Raw genomic sequence first — 20,128 nt, 5'->3', positions numbered from 1 at the left:
AATTGCATTAATCCTAAAAAATGGATCCCATCTAAAGTTTAGTCAAGCAGAGGGGAACATTAAGGTCATCTTGGTCAGAGACTATTTCAGTAAACTAAGCAAAAGTAATGGTAGTTTGGATCAGACTAATAACAGTGGAAGTGGTGACAAGGATGGATTCTAGATACATTTTTGAAGGCAGAACCAAAGGATTTTCTGAGAGACTGGATGTGGTGTTCCAGAGAGGAAGTCAAGGACAATGTCAAGCACATTCTACATATAATCTCACAGGTGAACAACTGTGCCATCTTGAGCTGTGTGCCTTGGTAAGGTATTATCCTCTCTTAGAGGATGCTCATAGTCATAAGGAGGAAATAAAATAGTGTTTGCAAAGTGCTGAACAGTGTCTATCACTTATAAGTGCTCATAAGTTGTAAGTATAAAGTATATAAGTGTGTACTTATAAATATATAAGGACAAATATTTTCAATATTATCTTTGGTAAATTCCATAGTAGTTATTTCATTATCTTTTGGCAGTATCACACAGGAGAATTCTGATGTTTATACCTTTTCAGATAATTTGCCGGATGTTAGTAGGAACATTTCTAGCATCTCAGAAAATTTGCCAAGATGTTTTAAGTATGTTTTTCCTTCAATTGATTTTTCCTGAAATAAGATATTTCTTCCTATTTGCTTTTTCAGATATATAGTTAATATAGGAAACATCTATGTAATTACATTTATTATATTTACTTTTGGAAATATGAAATATCATCTTTCAGTATCATTCCTTTATCCATTTACCTTCTCTTCCTTTGTGTTTGTCTTACTCTCTTCCTTTGGGAGACCCTCTCAAATTCATCCTTCAAGTGAATGATTTAATTTCCCACAATGTCATTACTGTCTTTTATTACTTTGCTGCCAATGTATTTTAAGTTTATTGAAATCGTTTCATACCTTTCAGTCTACATTTTCATCTAGTCTTATTGTCTTTCTTTCTCAACATGCTGCTCTGTTTCATAGAAAATCTTCTTGTATCCTATAGAGAACAGTAAACATTTCTCCTCGAGGTTGCTTTGGATTTGGACATAAATCCATTGCTGACATTCACTCTTCTGCATCTTCAAGATGGTGTTCCCTTTCCTGACTCTTATAGTACTTTTTCTAGAATCTCTGTATTGTTTTCTGTGTATTCATCTGCACAGAGGGAAAGAACACTCTTCATTTTGTATTTTCCAAACCTATAATCCCATAGTAATTTGTATTCATATAGAGTGCTTATTCAAATCCCTTCTCAAATCTAAAGCTAAATAACATGACATTGTTCTCTGCTTTTAACCCAAATCCCAGCGACTGGTAGGCTTTCCTTCAGTGTAACAATGCTACACACTGATGGATTCCTAACTAATCCCAGTATCCTGCTCTCTAATATGCTAATGATACACCACAGGATCCATAATGTACTACTACCTGTCCCTGACCTTCTGTATCACTCTACTTATGAGAGCTTTACAAACTGAGATGCAGTGTTCCACACACAGTGTTCCTCATTGACATCATCCCTAGGTAGTTTTTAGAATTTTTTGTTTCTGAATATTTGTGTTAGAAATATTAGTGAAGATGCAACACTTCATTGTATGTCATTTAAGAAACACTATGAGACATTGAGAAAGACTGATCAGGATTTAATGGCCATTTAGAACCATTACTCTCATGTTTATCTTAAGGACAGATCTTTGAAGCCATGTAGAGTTGTTCCTGTTTTTATTTGCTGCTTCTTCCCAGTTGTGTCCTCTCCTCTCTCATCCACCTGGACCATATTCCATGCCAGACGTTTTAAATTCTCTGTGGGAGACTCCTTAGCTTTTTTTATTATCCACTGTTTCTCCCATTAACATTGGCAAAACAAGGTTTGAAAATATTTTGCATCTCATCTTAGTATGTACTGAATTGTAGGCTTTTGAACAAAAGACTAAAATAATAAAATGTTTACTTCAAAAGAACCTGGTGGTGTGCAGGATGGACTGGAATTGGTGAAGTCTACAGTAACACAGACACTAATGGAGATTTAAAAAAAAAAGCAAGATGGATAAATGTAAGTCATTTTGAAAGAAGACTCAAATTTCATAATAAAAGTAAATAGAGGCGAAAGATGAGTCAATTACATAGCCAAATAAATTTTTGAAAATACAAATATTATTAGGAACAAACTACTTATGTAAAATTGAGAATGCAGTATAAGAAAACAAGATGGGAGTCAGTGCCCCCCCCAAAAAAAGAAAGAGAAAAAAGAAAAATAGCAAACATCTAAATATGTAGTGAAATAAAAGCATTACAGGTAAGAACAAATGGCATTCTTATGACTGACAACTGATTGAACAATTCTATTAGGAATACGAAGAAAAACAGGATTGAATCAGCCGAGGAGAGATGGCATAGTCACACAAATAGAAACTTATGAACTATGATAAAAAAAAAGTATTGGTTTCTATCCCACATTCAAGATGACCCATTTTTTAACCTCAGCCAAGTCATTTAATGTCTGAATTGCAGTTTTTCCCTTCTCTGTAAGTGAGGTTAAGATAAAAAACTGTTATTTGGAGGCAGAGACTCTAAAGGTCAAAGTTGAAAAACCTTAACAAGGGTGAATCCAGTGCTATAATGGGAAAGAAACCATAGACTCATGAAAGAAAAACCCACTGACTCCCTCAGTCAGCTAACCCTACTTTTCTAAAGTTGACAAAAATGAGAGAATATCCCTCTGGAAAAGCACAGCTGGCCAACTCATCCCTGAATCTTGTCCCAGAGGCTAGGAAGATGGAGGATTTAGCAAGACATGAGAATCTGCATGCAAAGAGTCAGGGGAATTATTAGTTCAGCTATCCATTGCCAGGTGGATACTCTCTTTTCACTGGTAATCTCAGAGTCCCTGTGTTGAGTTATATAAGGAAATCTGCAGTTTTCTTTATAGTTCTGCTCCCTCCCTCAATGCTATCACCATCTTGAGGAAATCAATCATTTGAATGCCACAGAATGATGGTGTAGGCACGACACAACTAAGATCATTTCCCTGCCTTCCAGGAGTTAATACCCTAAAAAAAGAGATGATGACTCTGCTCTAGGTCAGAGCAAGAAGTTACACATTAGTGATTTGAATAAAATATTTGAGCAGGTATGAAAATGTGGTTGATAGTTGAAGTACAAAACTGGTATTACTTATTATGTCTACCATTTATTTCAAAATGTTTCTTTTTGCCATCATAAGCTACCCTGCAGTTCATTTTCCAATCATGGCCTCATCATCTACTATCAGTGATGCTAAACATATGAATATACTTGCATGATACGTACCCACCTAAAAGCAATAATTACACATTACTTACTTGAGTGCATTGTATTTCCTTAACCACCACACCCCTTCAACAGGAATTATAAAAAAAGTTTTCAGGTAAAGGAGTCATATTTTGTTTAGGTTCATAACAATAATTTTATAAATATTATTATTTAAATTGAGGATATTAAAATGTATTACTCATGTTGTCTGGCAAGAATATTGAGTAAAAGGAATAGGGACATTGATTAGTATCAACTGATACAATAGGATTATCAAGTAATAAAGTCACCAATATTTTAGTTAAAAAAAAATGTGCAAGATCCTCCCAGTATATCCTAAATACAAATAAAGCACTTTTAGAAGGTTAACCATTTAATGAATTATTCCACAAAAATTAAGTAGAAAAAAAAATAACCGTAATTCACTAATGCAATTTCCATATGTCCTCAAAGAGCTTACATGTAAGGGTGAACTTTTAAGTTAGAAAAATATAAGAGTAAATATTTATTAACTATCTGGACAGGCAAGGGCACTCTTATTTTAAAAGCAATGAAAAGTCATCAAAAAATAGAAAATATGACTACATTTAAACAATCCAACCAAATATAGCAAAGTTTAAATTAAAAAGAAAACAAAAACTCAGGAAAAGTATATTTAGAATACATTTACAGAAAATAATACAAACTAGTACTATATCTTTTATTAATGGTTAACTTCATTTTCACCATCTATTTTGAGAGTTGACTGAAAGCTACTACAACTCGACAACAACAACAAAAGCAAAATGCTTATATAAAAAATGGTACATCATATCATGAAAATACCACAGGGTTGTGGATCTGCTAAGGTCCATGGACTGCATCCATAAGAACATGGTCTTTATAGCATATAATGAGAAATATTTTTGAAACTCTAAGGCCTCAAATTAATGATCAAAAGTCATGAATTCAGGAGGCAGTTCAAGATGGCAGCAGAAGATCCTAAACTCCCTTCCTCCCAAGGACACAAAACTACAATTACATTTGCAACAATTCCCTATGAAAAAGACCTGAAAACTAGCTAAACAGCTAATCTACAATAAAGAATAAAAGGGCCACATCCAGATGGGTAGGAGAGGCAGAGTTACATTCTTACAAAAAGTCCTAGCCCCCTAGCCTGACAATCCACAATCAGGAGGAATTTCACAAAGCCAGGGTTTCTTCCTGAGCAACAAAAGGTTTGTGCCCAAATTTAGCGCACCATCCTGTGAAACCTGCCACGAAGAGACGAATCCATAAACCATCTAGCTTTGAAAACCAATGGAGCTTATATGTAAAAGAACCATACAACTACGGGGAGTAGAGATTCCCTTCTTTTTTTTATTATTTTTTTAAGATTTATTTTTATTTTTGAGAGAGAGAGAGAGAGAGAGAGAGGCAGAGCATGAGCAGGGGAACAGAAGAGAGGGAGACACAGAATCTGAAACAGGCTCCAGGCTCTGAGCTATCAGCACAGAGCCTGATGCGAGGCTCACACTCACAAACTATGAGATCATGACCTGAGCTGAAGTCTGACGCTTAAACTACTGAGCCACCCAGGCACCCCGAGATTCCATTCTGAAAGGGCTCACATGCAGACTCACTTGGCCTGGGACCCATTGCAAAAGCAGCAGTTTGAAGGAGACCATGCAAGAAGGAGATTCATTTGCTAATCATGAAGCCTCTGCCAAAGGGGCAGTAGCCTGTCAGAACTCTGTCCAAGGATTGAAGTGTTGATGGGCACCATTTTAGTACTCTACCTCTAACCTGCTAGTGCCAGGGGGCACAGCCCACCCCTGAAATCATTCTTGTAGCCACAACAAAGCCTGGGACAGAGTTCCCCAACCTCCACACTGCTCCCACAATCCTGCCAATGCCATGCATGCATTCCACACAGATAATAGCATTTGAGCACATGGCTCTGGTAGCCGGGGAGGATTGTGTTTCTGAGCACCACAGCTCTAAAACAATCAGAGAGACAATTCTTGGCAAACAACCACTCACAGGGCACTGCACACACAGCAGACCAAAACATGCCCCCACTCATCCTGTGAAAAACTTGTTCTGGAGCTTCAGCCTAAGGAGTAGGCTTTAGGTTTATGACACATCTAGGAGCTGTGAAGGTGCATTCAGTGAATATAGGCCAGGAATCCCAACTTTGAACTTTATCAGATATCTCCCAGTAAAAAAAGCTCATACACTCATCTGGAGACCAAATTTTTGCAAATGTCACCAAGGTCACCTCAAATTTCCCTGATCTGGTTTACAACAATAATTGCATAAAACTGTATATATTTGCATACTTTAAGACTATCTGCCTGAGGACCTCGCTTCCAATCAGCCTAAAAATAGGTGCTGAGATCCTTCCCTCTGGAACACTCACTCACAGGTCTTGGCACACCCTAAGAACTAGGTCCAATCAAGAATAAGTCAGGTTTCTTGGAAATTCATAGAAGTTCAAAACTTGAAGCAAGAGCTACCACAGGGTTAAACAATAAAATTCATCTCCTGCATAAGGCCTAGGGCCTCCAAGACTGGGGAGATAGCCATTTTGCCTAATAAATAGAAAACAGAGAGAGTGAATCAAAATGAGAAATCAGATATATATTTCCAAATAAAATAACAGCAACAAAAAAATACCTTAAGAAACAGAGATGAGTAATTTACCTGATAAACAGTTCAAAGTAATGCTCATAAAGATGTTCACTAACCTCAGAAGAATGGATGAGAACACAGTGAGAGCTTCAACAAAAATACAGAAAATATAAGAAAGTACCAAACAGAAGTCACATAGCTGACGAATACAATAACTAAAATGAAAAACACAGCAAAGGGGTTCAATTGTAGACCAAATGAAGAAAAAGAATCAGTGAGCTGGAAGATAGAATACTGGAACTTACTAAAACAGAGAAGCAAGAAGAAAAAAAAGAAAGAAAGAACGAATTTTTAAAGGTAAGGTTGGCTAGGGGCACCTGGGTGGTTCAGTTGGTTAACCATCCGACTTCAGTTCAGGTCATGATCTCACTGCTCATGGGTTTGAGCCCCATGCCTGGCTATGTGCTGACAGCTCAGAGTCTGGATCCTGCTTTGGATTCTGTGTCTTCCTCTCTCTGCCCCTCCCATCCCTCTCAAAAATAAATAAACATTAAAAATTTAAAAAAATAAGTAAAGATAGCCTAAGAGACCAATAGACAACATCCAGCAGAATAACATTTGTACTATAAGGATCCTAGAAGGAAGAGAGACAAAAGGGTTAGCAAATTTACTTCAAGAGATAATGGTTGAAAAGTTCCCTGACCTGAGAAAGAAAAAGACATCCAGATCCAGAAAGTTCAGAGTTCCAAACAAGATAATCCAAAAAGATCCACACCAAGACATTTTGCAATTAAAATGTCAAAAGTTAAGGAAAGAATCTTAAAAGCAGCAAAAGGAAAATAACTTGTTCTATACAAGGAAACGCCCATAAGACTATCAGCAGAATTCTCAATAAAAATTTTGCAAGCCAAAAAATGTGACATGATACAGTAGTTTCTCACTTCCCTGCAATTTCACTTTCTACATTTTCAGTTACCTGCAGTCAACCAGTCTGGAACTGGGTGATCTTCCTTCTGACATATCATCAGGTCATTAATAGCCTAACACTATGTCACAAAGCCTAGATCATTCACCTCACTTCATCTCATCACATAGACATTTTGTCATCTCACATCATGACAAGAGAAGGGTGAGCAGAGTAAAATATTTTGCTTGCAAGAGAAAGAAAGAGACATATTCGCATACCTTATATTGTTAAATGTTCCATTTTATTATTAGTTATTGCTGTTAATCTCTTACTGTGCCAAATTTATGATTTAACTTTATCACAGGTATTTATATGCAGGTAAAAAATAGTATACATAGAGTTTGGTATGATCCATGGTTTCAGGCATCTACTGGGGGTCTTAGAACATATTCCCTGCTGATAAGGAGTACTGATTTCAGAGTGATGAAACAAAACATTCCAACAAAGAATGCTCTATCAAGGTAATCATTCAAAATTGAGGGAGTGATAAAGAGTATTCAAAATAAGCTAAAGGAATTCATCTCTACTAAATGGGCCTTACAGAAATGTTACAGGGACTTTTTTAAGATGATAAAGATAATAAGATAATAAAAGGGCACTAATTACTAACAGAAAATATGTGAAAGTAAAGGTAAATATGGTAAGGTAGTGGATTAATCACATATACAGATAGTCTGAAGAAAAGACAAAAGTAGTAAAAGTAACTGTAACTACAAAAATTAGTTAGGGATACATTAAAGGCCATATATGAAAAACCCACAGCTAACATCATACTCAAGAGTGAAAAGCTAGCTATAATATTGTTCTTTAAGATTAGAAACAAGATAAGAATGCCCATTCCAGCATTTTCATTCAACACGATATTGAAGTCCCAGGACAACAATTGCACAACAAAATAAATAAAAGATCTCAAATTTGAAAAGAAGATGTAAAATTGTCACATTGTGTGGACATGATTTTATGTATACAAAATCCTAAAGACTCTATCAAAAAACTATGAGAACTAATAAACATTTTCAGTAATGTTGCAGAGTGCTAAATCAATATACAACAGGGTGCCTGGGTGGCTCAGTTGGTTGAGTGTCTGATTCTTGATTTTGAGTTTGTTCATGATCCCAGAGTCATGGGATCATGGCCTGCTTTGGGCTCTGCACTGAGCATGCAGCCCCATTAGGATTCTCTCTCTCTCTCTATCCCTCTGCCCCTTTCCCTAACTTGCATGCTCTCTCTCTTCAGTTTTTATTGAAAATATTTTTCTTTAATTTTTATTATTATATTTTTATGTAAATTTTTTCAAATTTTACCTTACTTCCATCATTTTATTTTAGTCTACTACAGTGTATTAGCTTTTTCAAATTTTCAAAGGATTTACATTATTTCTTCTTTACTTTTATCCTTCTTCTCTTTTTTGTTTCTTTTCTTTTTCCTGATACAGAAAAAGAAAAAATTCATTTTTATTTTTAATTTTTATTAAAAATATTTTCTTTAATTTTTTTCTACTATATTGTTTGTGTATATTTTTTCAAATACTATTTTACTCCGATCATCTCATTTTAGTCTATTTCAGTGTACTCATTTTTTCAAATTCTCAAACAATTTCCTTTTTTTCCTCTCCCCCTTTTGTTTTCTCTAATCTGTCAAACCACTTTCAACACCCAGACTAAACCACACCTAGGATCCAGCATTATTTATTCGATTTTTTGTGTGTCTGTGTGTGTTTTTAATTTTTTAATTTTAATTTTTTATATTATTTTTTTTATTTTATTTTTTCTACCTCATTAATCCTTTTCTCCCTTCAAAATGACAAAATGAAGTAATGCACCCCAAAACAAACAGCACGAAGAAACGACAGCCAGGGAATTAACCAACACAGATACAAACAAGATGTCTGAAACACAATTTAGAATCACGATAATAAGAATACTATCTGGAGTTGAAAATAGACCAGAATCCCTTTCTGTGGAGATAGAAGAAGTAAACACTAGTCAGGATGAAATAAAAAATGCTATAGCTGAGCAGCAGTCATGGATGGATGCAGCAGCGGCAAGGACGGATGAGGCAGAACAGAGAATCAGCGATATAGAGGACAGACTTACAGAGAATAATGAAGCAGAAAAAAAGAGGGAGATTGAGGCAAAAGAGCACGATTTAAGAATTAGAGAAATCAGTGACTCATTAAAAGGAACAACATCAGAATCATAGGGGTCCCAGAAGAGGTAGAGAGAGAAATAGGGGTAGAAAGGTTATGTGAGCAAATCATAGCAGAAAACTTTCCTAACCTGGGGAAAGACACAGATATCAAAATCCAGGAAGCACAGAGGACCCCATTAGATTCAACAAAAACTGACCATCAACAAGGCATATCGTAGTCAAATTCACAAAATACTCAGGCAAGGAGAGAATCATGAACGCAGCAAGGGAAAAAAAAAGTCCCTAACCTACAAGGGAAGACAGATCAGGTTTGCAGCAGACCTCTCCACAGAAACTTGGCAGGCAGAAAGGAGTGGCAGGATATATCCAGTGTGCTGAATCAGAAAAATATGCAGCCAAGAATTCTTTATCCAGCAAGGCTGGCATTCAAAATAGAAGGAGAGATTAAAAGTTTCCCAGACAAACAAAAATTAAAGGAGTTTGTGACCACTAAACCAGCCCTGCAAGAAATTTTAAGGGGGACTCTCTGAGGCGAGAAAAGATGAAAATATATATATATATATATATATATATATATATATATATATATATGGAAAGCAACAAAGATTAGAAAGGACCAGAGAACATCACCAAACTCCAACTCTACAAGCATCATAATGGCAATAAATTCATATCTTTCAATACTCACTCTAAACATCAATGGACTCAATGCTCCAATCAAAAGACATAGGGTAACAGAATGGAGAGGAAAACAAGATCCATCTATATGCTGTTGACAAGAGACCCACTTTAGACCGAAAGACACCTTCAGATTGAAAGTAAGGGAATGGAGAACCATCTATCATGCTAATTGTCAACAAAAGAAAGCCAGAGTAGCCATACTTATATTAGACAATCTAGACTTTAAAATAAAGGCTGTATCAAGAGATGCAGAAGGGCATTACATCATAATCAAGGGGTCTATCCACCAAGAAGACCTAACAATTGTAAATATTTATGCACCAAATGTGAGAGCACCCAAATATATAAATCAATTAATCACAAACATTAAGAAACTCATCCATAGTAATACCATTATACTAGGAGACTTCAACACCCCACTCACAGCAATGGACAGATCATCTAATCATAAAATCAACAAGGAAACAATGGCTTTGAAAGACACACTGGACCATATGGACTTAACAGATATATTCAGAACATTTCATCCTAAAGCAGCAGAATATACATTCTTCTCCAGCGCACATGGAACATTCTTCAGAATAGACCATATACTGGGACACAAATCAGCCCTAAGTAAGTACAAAAAATCAAGATCATACCGTGCATATTTTCAGACTACAACGCTATGAAACTCAAAATCAACCACAAGAAAAAATTTGGAAAGGTAACAAATACTTGGAGACTGAAGAACATCCTACTAAAGAATGAATGGGCTAAACAAGAAGTTAAAGAGGAAATTAAGAAGTATATGAAGCCAATAAAAATGATAACACCACAACCCAAAACCTCTGGGATGCAGCAAAGGCGGTCATAAGAGGAAAGTATATAGCAATCCAGGCCTTCCTAAAGAAGGAAGAAAGATCTCAGACACACAACCTAACCTTACACCTTAAGGAGCTGGAAAAAGAACAGCAAATAAAACTAAAAACCAGCAGACGGCAGGATATAATAAAGATTAGAGCAGAAATTAATGCTATCAAAACCAAAAAAAACAGTAGAACAGATCAATGAAACCAGAAGCTGGCTCTTTGAAAGAATTAACAAAAGTGATAAGCCACCAGCCAGTTTGATCAAAAAGAAAAAGGAAAGGACCCAAATAAATAAAATCCAGAATGAAAGAGTAGAGATCACAACCAACACAGCAGAAATAAAAACAATAATAAGAGAATATTATGAGCAATTATATGCCAATAAAATGGGCAATCTGGAAGAAATGGACAAATTTCTAGAAACATATACACTACCAAAAGTGAAACAGGAAGAAATAGAAAATTTGAACAGACCTATAACCAGGAAGGAAATCGACTTAGTAATCAAAAATCTGCCAAAAAGGAGTCCAGGGCCAGATGGCTTTCCAGGGGAATTCTGCCAAACATTTAAGGAAGAGTTAACACCTATTCTCTTGAAGGTGTTCCAAAAAGTAGAAATGGAAGGAAAACTTCCAAACTCTTTCTATGAAGCTAGCATCACCTGGATTCCAAAACTAGACAAAGACTCTACGAAAAAGGAGAACTACAGACCAATTTCCCTGATAAACATGGATGCAAAAATACTCAACAAGATACTAGCCAACCTGCTCCAACAATACATTAATAAAATTATTCACCACAACCAAGTGGGATTTATACCTGGGATGCAGGGCTGGTTCAATATCCGCAAAACAATTAATGTGATTCATCTCATCAACAAAAGAAAGGACAAGAACCATATGATCCTCTCAATAGTTGCAGAGAAAGCATTTGACAAAATACAGCATCCTTTGTTGATAAAACCCCTCAAGAAAGTAGGGATAGAAGGAGTATACCTCGAGATCATAAAAGCCATATAGGAACGACCCAACGCTAATATCATCCTCAATGGGGAAAAGCTGAGAGCTTTCCCCCTAAGGTCAGGAACAAGACAGTATGTCCACTCTCGCCACTGTTATTCAACATAGTATTGGAAGTCTTAGCCTCTGAAATCAGACAACACAAAGAAATAAAAGGCATCCAAATTGGCCAGGAGGAGGTCAAACTTTCACTCTTTGCAGATGACATGATACTCTATATGGAAAACCCAAAAGATTCCACCAAAAAACCACTAGAACTGATTCATGAATTCAGCAAAGTTGCAGGATATAAAATCAATGCACAGCAATTGGTTGCATTCCTATACACCAACAATGAAGCAACAGAAAGAGAAATCAAGGAATCGATCCCATGTACAGTGGCACCAAAACCCATAAAATACCTAGGAATAAATCTAACCAAAGAGGTGAAAAACCTATATACTGAAAACTATAGAAAGCTTATGAAAGAAATTGAAGAAGACACAAAAAAAATGGAAAAAGATTCCATGCTCCTGGATAGGAAGAACAAATATTGTTAAAATGTCGATACTACCCAAAGCAATCTACATATTCAATGCAATCCCTATCAAAATAACACCAGCATACTTCACAGAGCTAGAACAAATAATCTTAAAATTGGTATGGAACCAGAAAAGACCCCAAATAGCCAAAGCAATCTTGAAAAAGAAAACCAAAGCAGGAGTCATCACGATCCCAGACTTCAAAGTATACTACAAAGCTGTAATCATTAAGACAATATGGTACTGGCACAAGAACAGACACAGATCAATGGAACAGAATAGAGAACCCAGAAATGGACCCACAAACATATGGTCAACTAATCTTTGACAAAGCAGGAAAGAATATCCAATGGAATAAAGACAGTCTCTTCAGCAAGTGGTGCTGGGAAAACTGGACAGCGACATGCAGAAGAATGAACCTGGACTACTTTCTTACACCATACACAAAAATAAACTCAAAATGGATGAAAGACCTCAATGCAAGACAGCAAGCCATCAAAATCCTTGAGGAGAAAGAAGGCAAAAACCTCTTTGATCTTGGCCACAGCAACTTCTTACTCAACACGTCTCCGGAGGCAAGAGAAACAAAAGCAAAAATGGACTACTGGGACCTCATCAAAATAAAAAGCTTCTGCACAGAAGGAAACAGTCCGCAAAACTAAAAGGCAACGACAGAATGGGAGAAGATATTTGCAAATGACATATCAGATAAAGGGTTGGTATCCAAAATCTATAAAGAACCGATCAAACTCAACAGCCAAAAAACAAATAATCCAGTGAAGAAATGGGCAAAAGATATGAATAGACACTTATCCAAAGAAGACATCCAGATGGCCAACCGACACATGAAAAGATGCTCAACATCACTAATCATCAGGGAAATACAAATCAAAACCACAATGAGATACCACCTCACACCTGTCAGAATGGCCAACATTAACAGCAACAGATGTTGATGAGGATGCTGAGAAAGAGGATCTCTTTTGCATTGTTGGTGGGAATGCAAGCTGGTGCAGCCACTCTGGAAAATGGTATGGAGGTTCCCCAGAAAACTAAAAATAGAACTACCCTATGACCCAGAAATTGCACTACTAGGCATTTATCCAAGGGATACATGTGTGCTGGTTCGAAGGGACACATGCACCCCTGTGTTTATAGCAGCACTCTCAACAACAGGCAAAGTATGGAAAGAGCCCAAATGTCCAGCGATGGATGAATGGATAAAGAAGATGTGGTATATATATATACAATGGAGTTTTACTTGGCAATGAAAACGAATGAAATCTTGCCATTTTCAACTACGTGGATGGAACTGGAGGGTATTATGTTAAGTGAAATTAGTCAGTCAGAGAAAGACAAAAATCATATGACTTCCCTCATATGAGGACTTTAAGAGAAAAACAGATGAACATAGGGAAGGGAAACAAAAATAATATAAAAACAGGGAGGGGGACAAAACAGAAGAGACCCATAAATATGGAGAACAAACTGAGGGTTACTGAAGGGGGTGTGGAAGGGGGATGTTCTAAATGGGTAAGGGGCACTAAGGAATCTATTCCTGAAATCATTGTTGCACTATATACTAACTAATTTGGATGTAAATTTAAAAAAAGAAAAAAAGAAAATTAAAAAAAAGAAAATAATCCCATTTACAATTGCACCGAAAATAATACAATTCTTCAGAATAAATTTAACAAAGAAGGTGAAAGACCTGTATACTGAAAACTATGACAATGATGAAAGAAACTGAACAAGACAAAAATAAACGGAAAGGTATTCCATGATAACTGATTAGAAGAATTAATATTGTCAAAACGTCTGTATTACCCAAACCAAACTACAGGTTCAATACAATATCACAATTCCAATGTCATTTTTTACAGAAATAGAACAAACTGAAAAGTTGCATAAAACCATGAGAGATACTGAATAGCCAAAGCAGTCTTAAAAAAGAACAAAGCTGGAGGCATCATGCTTCCTGGTTTTAAACTACATTACTATGTCTGGGTGGCTCAGTCAGTTAAGTGTCCAACTTCGGCTCAGGTCATGATCCCACGGTTCATGGGTTCGAGCCTGTGTCAGGCCCTGAGATGTCCACACAGAGGCTGGAGCCTACTTCAGATTTTGTATCTCCCTCTCTCTCTGCCCTTGTCTGCTTGCAATCTCTCTCTCTCAAAAATAAATAAACATTAAAAAAAATTAACTATGTTACAAAGCTATAGTAATAAAAGTAGTATCATACTGTATAAAAACAAACACATAGATCAGTGGAACAGAACAGAAAGCCCAGAAAAATTCCTACACATATATGGTATTAATTTATGACAAAGGAATAAAGACTATAAAATGGCAAAAGGACAGTGTCTTCAATGAATGCTAATAGAAAAACTGAACAGCCACATACAAAAGAATGCAACTGGAACATTATCTGACACCATACACAAAAATTACTTAAAGGGGATTAAGTGCTTGAATGTATTACCTAAAACCATAAAACTCATGGAAGAAAACATAGGTGGACATCAATCAATCTTTGTGATGATTGTTTGGATATTGGAACATTATCTGACACCATAGTCAGATGGAGCATTATCTGACACCAAGTGCTTGAATTAATACCTAAAACCATAAAACTCATAGAAGAAAACATAGATGAACATCAATCTTTGTGATGATTGTTTGGATACTGGAACATTATCTGACACCATACACAAAAATTACTTAAAGGGGATTAAGTGCTTGAATGTAATACCTAAAACCATAAAACTCATGGAAGAAAACATAGATTGACATCAATCTTTGTGATGACTGTTTGGATATCACTCCAAAGGCAAAGGCGATAAAAACAAAAATAAATAAATGGAACTACACCAAACTAAAAAGCTTCTTCATAGTAAAGGAAACCATGGACAAAATAAAAGACAAAAAAGAAGGTATTTGAAAATCATATATACATTTAGGGGTTAATATCTAAAACATAAAGAACTCCCACAACTCTTTATCAAAGGAAAAAAAGGAAACAATCCAATATAAAAATGGCAGAAGATTGGAATAGATATTTTTCTAAAGAAGACATACAGATGACCAACAGGCACATGAAAAGATGCTCAACATCACAAATACTCAAGAAAATGTAAATCAAAACCATAATGTGATATATCACCCTCACACCCATCAGAATGGTTATCATCAAAAATACAAGAAATAGCCATCTGTGAAAAGAATGTGGAGAAAAATGAACCCTCATGCACTATTGGTTGAAATCTAAATTGATGTAGCCATTACAGATAGCAGTATGGAGTTTCCTCAAAAAATTAAAGGTAGAAATACCATGTAATCCAGAAATCCCACTTTCAGGTATTCATCCAAAGAAAACAAAAACACTAATTTAAAAATAATTATGAACCCTATGTTCACCACAGCAGTGTTTATAATAAATAAGATATGGAGGCAACCATAAATGGATAATAAATTAAGTCCATAAATGGATGAATAAAGAAGATGTAGTATACATTCAGCCATAAAAAGAATGAAATCTGCTATTTGGGACAACATGGATGGACCTTAAAAGTATGATGTAAAGCGAAATAAATCAGAGAGAGAAAGACAAATACCATATATTCACTTATACATAGAATCTAAAAAAGAAAATAAGCCAACAAAACCAAATCTGTAGAAACAGAGAGAAGACTGGTGATTGCCAGAGGGGAAGGTGATGGGAGGTAGGCAAAATGGGTGGGAGGAGGGGAATCAAGAGGTACAAACTTCCAATTGTAAAATGAATGGGTCATGGAAATGCTAATTTCAGCATGGTGACTAAAATCAATAAAATTGTATTGCGTGTTTTTTTAAAGTCATGAATACATATTTTTAAAACTAGCTTGATAACTGACGTGAAGAAACACTCAAGCACACATTATTAAGTCATGCAAATATGAATGATGAAAACTAAGAAGAGTTACAAGAGAAACTCATTCTCTTACATTACCCATGGCAATGAAAATTTGAAAAATCCATAAAACAATTTGTCAATGTGTTATAAGTACCATAAAACTAAATCCCTTTAACCAAATATGGAAATAATCACAATGCAAAATAATAAATAGGGGAAGGAATACACACAAATGCACATACAAACACGTACACCTTTATAAGTCAAGTGGTTTGCACAGTATTATCCCTAATAGCAGATGATTGGAAACTACCTATGCTTTCAGGTAGAAAAGAATCTGACAAATTTTAGAACATTCACATGAAATTATATTATACCACCAATAAAATATGTTTAAATAATTAGTAACAGCATGGAAAATACTTATAATAATAGTTAAGAATCCAGGAAACAAAAATTAAATTACTTGGCACTTTCACTAAAAATTAAGTGATATTGGGGCGCCTGGGTGGCGCAGTCGGTTAAGCGTCCGACTTCAGCCAGGTCACGATCTCGCGGTCTGTGAGTTCGAGCCCCGCGTCAGGCTCTGGGCTGATGGCTCAGAGCCTGGAGCCTGTTTCCGATTCTGTGCCTCCCTCTCTCTCTGCCCCTCCCCCGTTCATGCTCTGTCTCTCTCTGTCCCAAAAATAAATAAACGTTGAAAAAAAAAAAAATTAAGTGATATTATACTTGTCTCTTTCTAGACTTTGTGTTCTGTTTTACTGAATTATTTGTCTCTCTTTACGCTGAGAACACTCTTGTCCTAGTTAATATAACTACATATTAAATCTTGAAGTGTATTAGTGTTGTGTTTTCCAATTTTATTCTTGGTTAATCTTGCTGTGATAGGCCTTTTGCATTTCCATCATAATTTAGGAGTCATCTTGTCAATTTCTATAAGAAAGATTATTGGGTTTTTATTGTGATAACATTAGATATATAAAACTATTTCAAATTAAAATCATAACAGTATTGAGTGTCCAATCTCTGAATATAGTATAACTTTCCATTTGCTTAGATCTTCTTTAATTTCTCACAGCAATGTTTCATGGTTTCCATCCAGTTTCCACTTTGCAGTAGCTTCCTACATTTTTACCATATATGGTGGTTTTTAAATATGTCCATAAATCCTTTGATATTCCTCACTTCAAGAAGTCAAGATTAAGTCCTCTGCCACTGAGTGTGGGCTGGATTTAGTGTGTTCTTTCTAATTAATAGAATATTACAGAAATGATGTTGTGTAACTTCTAAGACTAGGTAACACAAGGCATTTTACAGTATTCTTCTTGGATCTCTTGAATCCCTTGCTCTAGGGAAAGCCTCTTACTCATCTTAAAGACATTCAACCAATCCTATTAAGAAGTCTCATGGCAAGGAATAAAGGCCTACTGCCAGCAAACAGCAAGGAATTAAGGCGTCTGCCCAACAGCATATGAGGAAGCCATGTTGAAAATGTATCTTACAGTCCTAGTAAAGCCTTTAGATGACCACAGCTCTCTGGCCTATAGATTGTCTGCAACCTTATGAGAGATCCTGAGCCAGAACCAACCAGCTAAGCCACTTCTTAATTCCTGACCCCAGAACTGGGAAATAATAAAAGTCTGTGTTTTAAGCTGCTAACATTTTATGCAATAATGTGTTATATTACAATAATAACAAATACACCACATATAAAAATGTAATTTTAATGTGTGTGAGATATTTAAATATTAACAGGTATTAGTTATCTGGTTGGTGGAAATATGAACAATTTAGATATTATTTTTTATATTTCTATGTTTTAAAAAATGGAAAAATAAACTATGACACAGAGTCCAAGAATTCTATCATCATTAATCAAGGAAGTGATTGTGCAAGGAGAATAATTATAAACCACTTACTAGTCTGCAATCACTATGTTAGTGCTGTTAGTGCTGCTGAAACATTATCATTACATCAAATTTGCAACAACAAAACAACAGAATAGCTGTTTGATTTAAATTTCAATTGTCCTTACTGAACAATCTTACTTTTCTCAGCAAAAAAAGTTATAGCAAGTTTTACATTATACAGATTTTTCTTAATTTAGAGAGCAGGAAATTTTGTCTTTACTGATGCCCTAAAATCCATGATGGTATAATAAGCAAGATATGATATATACACATTCTATCTGATGTGTGAAGGTGATGCAGTGTGTAAAAATAACATGCAGTCATCTGCCTTGTGACTCTATATACTATATTCTATCTTAAGGACATACACACTTAAGTAAAACTAAAAATTGACTTTTCATATCTTATTGTATACATGTGAAAAAAAACTATTATTTTAAATCCATCCAAGCTTTGTAACACAGTAGGCATCAAAAGAAGGTAGGAAAAAGAACTGAATGAATTAGATCGAATTGTCACTATTTGTAAATAGGATGACTATATCATTTATCATCTATACCAAGACATTTTTGAGAGTGAAAGGGGATGATAGTAATAATTAAGCTAAAACAACAGGCATAAACTGGGGTTATACTAGGCAAACCAGGATGTATTTTACCCTATCTTTTATTATTTTTAAAATGTTTTTTTAATGTTTTTGGGGGAGCAGAGAAAGGGAGACACAGAACCTGAGGCAGGGTCCAGGCTCTGAGCTGTAAGAGCCAAGAGCCTGATGTGGGCTCGAACTCACCAAGCTATGAGATCATGACCTAAGGCAAAGTCTGATGCTTAACCAACTGAGCCATCCAGATAAGGGGTGCCCCCTTATCTTTGAATCTTGAGCAATATTTACCCAGAAAAGTAGGAAAATTTCATTTTTATCACCTCTCCTCTTAAAACTCCAGGTAACACATATCTAAGACCATTTCTACAAATTTGATGATAGAATTTAGCCTATCACATTTAGATTTGCCAATTGTAATATACTTTTAATGAAATTGATCTTTTTAGTGTGGTTATGAACAAGATAACTGTCATCAAAATTAAGTACAGCCCATCTTTACAAATGAAATGTCTATGATCTTTTCAGCATTTTTGAAAGCTAATATCCCTGTCAGTGAATGTAATACTTAAGATTGGTACAGCACTTGAAAAGTATAATTATAGTTGTTAAATGCCATGAAATCTGAGCTACGGAAGTGAGTAATCTTGTGAATGCAGATGCTGTAAATGTGATAGAACTCAAATGAAAAGTTAGAAAAAATGGATGGTACATCAGAAGAAAGCCAAATACGAAGGCATGAGATTCTAATAAACTCACACACACACACACACACACACACGCACACACACACACTCACATGCACACACTCACATACACATTTATCACTCAGTTTCTCATGGGAAATATTATTTAAAATGCCATCTGGTGTGGATAAAGTACAATTTCATTTCCACTATGTGAGACACTTTTTCTTCTAACACAGAAGAACTATTTAAACTGTTTAATCTAGGGGCGCCTGGGTGGCGCAGTCGGTTAAGCATCCGACTTCAGCCAGATCACGATCTTGCGGTCCGTGAGTTTGAGCCCCGCGTCAGGCTCTGGGCTGATGGCTCAGAGCCTGGAGCCTGTTTCCGATTCTGTGTCTCCCTCTCTCTCTCTGCCCCTCCCCCGTTCATGCTCTGTCTCTCTCTGTCCCAAAAATAAATAAACGTTGAAAAAATAAAAAAAATAAAAAAAAATAAACTGTTTAATCTAGTGTCTAAAGTTCAGAATGAGTTTTATCTAGTTTAATTCTATTATGAAGAGTCATGATTCTTTTCTATATTTAGAAACTTAAAACATTTTGAAATTATTTAAAAACTATTCTTAGAGGGTTGCAATAGTTTTCAACTGGCAATTGCAGTGAAATGCCTTTCAGGTATCATTCAGATTACTATTTTAGGTACCTGTCAGTCTTGAGAGGGGCAGTGCAATTTGGAAATGCAGATTAAATCTGAAAATATGATCGTGGCACAGGTAATCTTCTTTTCAGAAAAACAACTACCATCTCCTTCATCAGTGGGAGACTGATCAGGGTTAAAATGGTGACTACTGTAGGCAGGTTAGATTGTGTTCAAGGTTTTTACTTTTCTTCTTATTTCATCCAGAGTCATGCTAGCCACACAG

Source organism: Puma concolor, chromosome B2 (assembly GCF_028749965.1).
Source record: "Puma concolor isolate L17-30 chromosome B2, mPumCon1.1.hap2, whole genome shotgun sequence".
In the NCBI taxonomy this organism is placed as follows: Eukaryota; Metazoa; Chordata; class Mammalia; order Carnivora; family Felidae; genus Puma; species Puma concolor.
The sequence above is the reverse complement of the archived record's forward strand: the minus strand, read 5'-3'. Positions refer to the sequence as shown.